The sequence below is a fragment of the Macrotis lagotis genome, chromosome 5 (genome assembly GCF_037893015.1).
Source record: "Macrotis lagotis isolate mMagLag1 chromosome 5, bilby.v1.9.chrom.fasta, whole genome shotgun sequence".
NCBI classification, from domain to species: domain Eukaryota; kingdom Metazoa; phylum Chordata; class Mammalia; order Peramelemorphia; family Peramelidae; genus Macrotis; species Macrotis lagotis.
The window spans coordinates 209,291,231-209,297,630 of NC_133662.1; the positions used below are offsets into that span (position 1 = coordinate 209,291,231).

Here is a 6,400-nt window from a genome sequence, read left to right on the forward strand (position 1 = left end):
CATCTTACCATTTATCTGGACTAGGCAAGGTTGTACTCTGGAAGTTTCTTCTTTCCAACTTTTAATTTCTTCCTCTAAGCTTGGCAATCTAATCAAGGATATTGCACCACAAACCATTCTTAAGAAAATCATTTGCCCTCTTGCCACTCGGCCCTGGGACGGGCCGGTCATGCTTCTGGAAAAGACGCCGAGGGCCAGAGGGTTAAAGTGACATGGCCAGACACAGCCATTAAGTAGTCCCCGACCCTACCTACAGTCGAGTAAACTTCCAGCTTTATCCCAGATTTAGTTTAGTCATGGCCCGTGGTCCCAAGAAACATCTGAAATGTGTAGCAGCTCCAAAGCACTGGATGCTGGATAAGTTAACAGGAGTATTTGCTCCAAGACCATCTACAGGTCCCCACAAGTTGAGAGAACGTCTTCCCCTCATCATCTTCCTGAGAAACAGGCTCAAGTATGCCCTTACTGGAGATGAAGTAAAGAAGATCTGCATGCAGCGATTCATCAAGATTGATGGCAAGGTCCGCACTGATATCACATATCCTGCTGGTTTTATGGATGTCATTAGCATTGAGAAGACAGGGGAACATTTCCGTTTGGTATATGACACAAAGGGACGCTTTGCTGTTCATCGTATCATAGCTGAGGAGGCTAAATATAAGTTATGCAAAGTGAGAAAAATCTTTGTGGGTACAAAGGGTATTCCCCATCTGGTGACCCATGATGCCCGTACTATCCGTTATCCAAGATCACCTCATCAAAGTGAATGATACAGTTCAGATTGATTTAGAAGCTGTCAAAATCACTGATTTCATTAAGTTTGATACTGGAAACCTATGTATGGTGGCCAGTGGAGCCAACTTGGGTCGAATTGGTGTGATTATAAATAGGGAGAAACATCCTGGCTCTTTTGATGTTGTTCATGTAAAAGATGCCAATGGCAATAGTTTTGCCACTAGGCTTTCAAACATTGGCTTTCAAAGATTTTTGTTATTGGCAAAGGTAATAAGCCTTGGATCTCTCTTCCCAGAGGAAAGGGTACCCATCTTACAATTGCTGAGGAGAGAGATAAGAGATTGGCAGCTAAGCAGAGCAGTGGCTAAATGATTGTAAATCATGAGAGAATTTGTAGGTTTTCAATCAAATTAAGATCTTAAATTCAGTTTTTAAAATGATTATCCTACAAATACACAAATTACACCAAAAAAATAAGAATCTTAAACAGCTCATTTTTATAAAGCAATATTGAACAAGCCATAATGCTTTTCTCTTCTTTCCTTGAATTAGAGTACTTTGTGTATGACTGTTGCATAAAATGGCATGGAAGATATACCTCTATTGGTTTTGCTTAACTTGTTACATGGGAAGTCTCACTGTGATTGGAGGATGGGGAAAGGAATATTGAAAAATGGCTGATGTTAAAACAAAAGATATTAATAAAACAAAGAAAAAAAAGAAAATCATTTGCCTTCTATACATTAAATAATCAACTCTAATACACCTAAGGCATTCTCTTCCCAGGCCATCACGCCCCTGTGTGTGTTATTTCTTATTTTAATAACAGGTCAAGACCTATCTCATGCTTATATTTTTTCCACTTAGTAGTATTTTTTCCAATTATATATAAAGAGCATTTTAAAAATTCATTGTTATGAGATTTTTAGTTCCAAAGTTTTCTCCCTTCCTTTTACTCACACCTCCTTCCTAAGACAAGAAGAAATCTAATACAGGTTATACATGTACAGTTATGTTAAATATAATTCCATATTAATCAGGTTGTGAAAGAAGAATCATAACAACAGGAAAAGCTATGAAAGAAAAGAGGAAGAAAAAAGAAAACAAAAAAGTTAAAATAGAATGCTTGGATCTACATTTAAATTTCTTTCTCTTGTGGTGGATAGCAGTTTCTATCTTGAGTCTTTTGGAATTGCAACAGTTTTGCTGATCACCACACAATGTGGCATGTACAATTTTCACCTACTTCTGCTCGTTTCACTCAGCATCGGTTCATGTATCTCTTTCCAAGTTTTTCTAAAATGCATCTGTTCATCATTTTTTATATATTTCCCAATTACATACAGTAATATCCCATTACATTTACATACCATAGTATCATTTCCTCAATTGTTGAGCATCCCTTCAATTTCCAATTCTCTTCATATATATATATATATATATATATATATATATATATATATATATTTAAGGGAATTCATTTAAGTGACTTGATCAAGGTCACCCAGTTAGATAATTATTAAGTGTCTGACATCACATTTGAACTCAAGTCCTCTTGACTCCTGGGCTGGCCTAAATTTCTAATTCTTTATCATCAGAAAAAGAGTTGCTATATTTTTGTACATATAGATTCTTCCCATCCTCCATTTTTTGAAAATCTCTTTGATATATAGTAGTGAAATTGCTAAATCAAAGTGTATGCTTAGTTTTATATCCATTTGGGCATAGTTTCAAATTGGTCTCTAGAATGACTGCATCAGTTCCCAATTCCTCCAACAATACATTCATGTTCCAATTTTCCCACAACTTTTTCAACATTTATCATTTTTCTTTTCTGACATATTACCCAGTCTGATAAGGGTGAAATGGTACTGTAGAGCTGTCTGGACTTGCATTTCTCTAATCAATCTTATCTAGACAATTTTTTCATATGACTATAGATAGTTTTAATTTCTTCATCTGAAAATTGTCTCTTCATATCTTTTGACTATCAATTGGGGAATGACTTGTATTCTTATAAATTTGACTTTAGTCCTCCCTATATTTGAGAAATGAGATCATCAGAGAGATGATATGAAACTGTTTCCCAGTGTTTGCTTTCCTTCCAACCTTGGTAGCATTGTGGATTTTTGTGCAAAATCTTTTTAATTTAATGTAATCAAAATTGTCCATTTTGCATTTTATGATGATCAGTCTCTCATTGTTTTAAATTCTTCCCATCTCCATATATGTGACAGGTATACCATTCCTTAGTCTCCTTATTTTCTAATGGTAACACCCTTTGTGTCTAAATCATGTACTCATTCCAACCTTATCTTGCTAAAAAGTCTATATCTAGTTTCTGTCACAGTATTTTCCAATTTTCTTAACACTTTTTAAAAATAATGTTATTTTCCCAGAAGTCAGTCTTTTGGTTTATTAAACAATAGCATTATTATTTGGTTTATTATACAGCATTATTATACTACTACTACTACTACTACTACTACTACTACTACTACTACTACTACTACTACTACTACTACTACTATTATACTAACTACAGTTAGATCAACTTCCTTTCTTTTTTTTTATTGATTCCCTTGATATTCTTGACCTTTTGTTCTTACAGATGAATCTTGCTATTGTTTTTCTAATTTTATAAAATCATCTTTTTTTCATATTTGAATGTTCTGGCACTGAACAAGTAAATTAATTAAGATAGAATTGTCATTTTCATTATATTCACTCAGTTTACCCTAGAACAATTGATATTTTTTCCAATTATTTAGATCTGGTTTTATTTGTGTGAAAAGTATTTTGAAAGTACCTTCATAGAATTCCTGACTTTTGTCTCGCCAGGTAGACTCCCAAATATTTTATATTGTCTCCAGTTATTTTAAATGGAACTTCTCTTTTTTTATCTCTTGCTGCTGGATCTTATTAATAATATACAAAAATGTTATTGATTTATATGGGTTTACTTTATGTCCTGAAACTTTGCCAAAATTGTTAATTATTTCAAGTATTTTTTTTAGTTTAGATTCAAGTAGTTTAGTTTTTAATTTAACTTTTTTTCTCATTAATCCTTTTGATGTTCTTGACCTTTTATTCCTTTCCTTTTCTTCCAATATGCTTAAGTTGGAAATTTGTTTTGCTCAATCTTTGTGTATTTTCTGTCACTTCAAAATCCATTTGGAACCTTGATTTAATCTTATTTTTGATGAATCTTCAGAGAACTCACACAACTTCCTTTTATTTTTCCACCAGTTTGATTCTGGGACCTAAAACCTTAATATCAGGCACATACTTTGAATATACTTAAAAACAAAAAAAAAATTCTTTCATTTTCATTTTCCCCCTGATAAATCCTAGGTATATATAATAAAAATTATGTTCTACATGTGGAACTTAGTCCCTTATTTTACTAAATATAACTAGTTGTAAGAGCTATTCCAGGATTATGAATCTTTGGCTTACTTCACTATTAGAAGAAATTAATATTTTCTTTATGACATTTGCAAATCAGCAAGATTATATTCCTTGGCACAAAATAAATTTAGTATGGTATTTCAGAAAAAAGAAGTAAAATGATTCATTATTTATCTATTACTTGACATGAATCCTTATGCAGTATCTCCATTTCAGTTCAACATTTCTAAAGGTCCAAAAAGTGGTTTATAATATTAGTAACTAATATCAACTAAATGGAGGATAGAACACTACTATCCTCTACTAACTGAGAATAGTGAGAGAAAATATATCTTATTTATTTTCCAAAGAAATGTTGCAAGATATAAACTTAATTTTTTATTCATTTTCAGACTTGGTAATAATTTTATTTAAACTTAGCTTTGACTAAATACTATGACTTTGTTTAACTATATAGTAATTATTTTAATCGCCACAACTACAAGTTATGTGGACTGCCTGGTCATAATTAAGCAATAAGACATGACAAGCAGAACATTGCAACATGATTATAGTACATTATAATTTCATAATAAACTCCAGTTATGCTGTATCTTAATTATAAACATTAATAGATTCTGTACACATTTAATTATCTGCTACATTGATGTTCCCATAACTTTTAAGTAGTTCTGTTTGAATATAACCAGTATTCAAACATATACCCACACTAATGGAGCATAAATAACAAGCTCTTGCCATAGTTTAGACTAGAAACCACAATTTTGAATTATATTTCTTGTACAAAAAGGTTTTTTCACCCTAAGTAGTATGTGTTTGTCAAGGAACCAAATATAATAAACTGATATTAAAAAATAGACAACTACTCATAAATCAACATCTAATACCATATTTCAAAATAAGGTCAAAATGGGTACATGATTTACATGTAAAAGAAGGTAGCATAAGCAAATTAGGGGAGCATGGAAAATTTAACTTCTCAGATCTATGAACAAGTGTATAATCAAAGAAGCGACAGTGTCAATGCAAAAAGTAATAGATAATTTTGATTACATGAAATTAAAAAAACAGTTTTCCATAAACAAAAACCAATGTAGCCTAAATGAGAAGGAAAGAAGGAAATTAGCAAATATTTCTGATAAAGTCCCTATTTTTCAACTATGTAGGAAACTAAACCAAATTTACAAAAAAAATCCCAAGTTGATAAAAGGTTAAAGGATATCAACAGGCAGTTTTCATAAGAAGAAATAATAATTACTTATAATCCTAGGGGAAAACAAATGTTTACCCAACTGATAATTGGTCAAAGGATATGAGAAAGAAATTTTCGGATGAAGAAATTGAAGGAATTTATAGTCATAGAAAAATCCTCTAAATCAACATTGATTCAAAAAAATGCAATTAAAACAACTCTGAAGTACCATCTCATACGTAAATATTGGAGGAAATGTAGAAAAACTTAGATACTCATGCACCACTTGGTAGAGTTTTGAAGTGATACAACCATTCTGTAGATCAATTTGGAAGTAAGTTCAAAGGACTATATAAGTATGAATAACCTTTGATCCAGGAATACCATTAATAGATCTATTTCCTCCAAGAATCATAAAAAAAGGGAAAGGACCTACCTATACAAAAATAATTATAGCAGTTCTTTTTCTGGTGGCAAAGAATTTGATATTGGATGCCCTTCAATTGTTGAATGGCTATATAAGCTGTGGAATATAAATGTAATGGAAAACTTTTATTCTTTAAGATGTGTGGGGCAGGTAGATTTCAGAAAAACCTGGACTTCTATGAACTGATATTAAGTAAAGTGAGCAGAACCATGAAAACAGTGTACACAGTAACAGCATTATTGTATCATGATCAACTATGAGATTTAGTTCTTCACAACAATACAATTACCAAAACAATTCTAAGAGACTTTTGTTGGAAAATGCCATACACATCCAAAGAAAGAAATATGTAGTCTGAATGAAAAAGCATTCACTATTCTAATTCGTTTTTCTTTCTCATGGTTTTCCCCTTTTGTTCAGATTCTTCTTTCCTAACATAACTATCATAGTTGTGCATATTATGTCCTGTTTTGGCAAAAGGAGAGGAAAGGGAAGGGAAAGGATTTAGAGCTCAGAATTTTACAAAATGATTATTGAAATTTTTCCATGTAATTGGATAAAATACAATTAAGATTTAAAAAATGTTCTAAATGACTTAGAAATTAAAGCAATTCTGAAATTAAAGCATCTCATAA

General features: G+C 31.7%; 1 pseudogene; it reads left to right on the forward strand.

The window, feature by feature from the left end:
- The first annotated feature begins 296 nt into the window (after positions 1-296).
- Positions 297-1,125, forward strand: LOC141490027 (small ribosomal subunit protein eS4-like; annotated as a pseudogene).
- Positions 1,126-6,400: the final 5,275 nt, after the last annotated feature.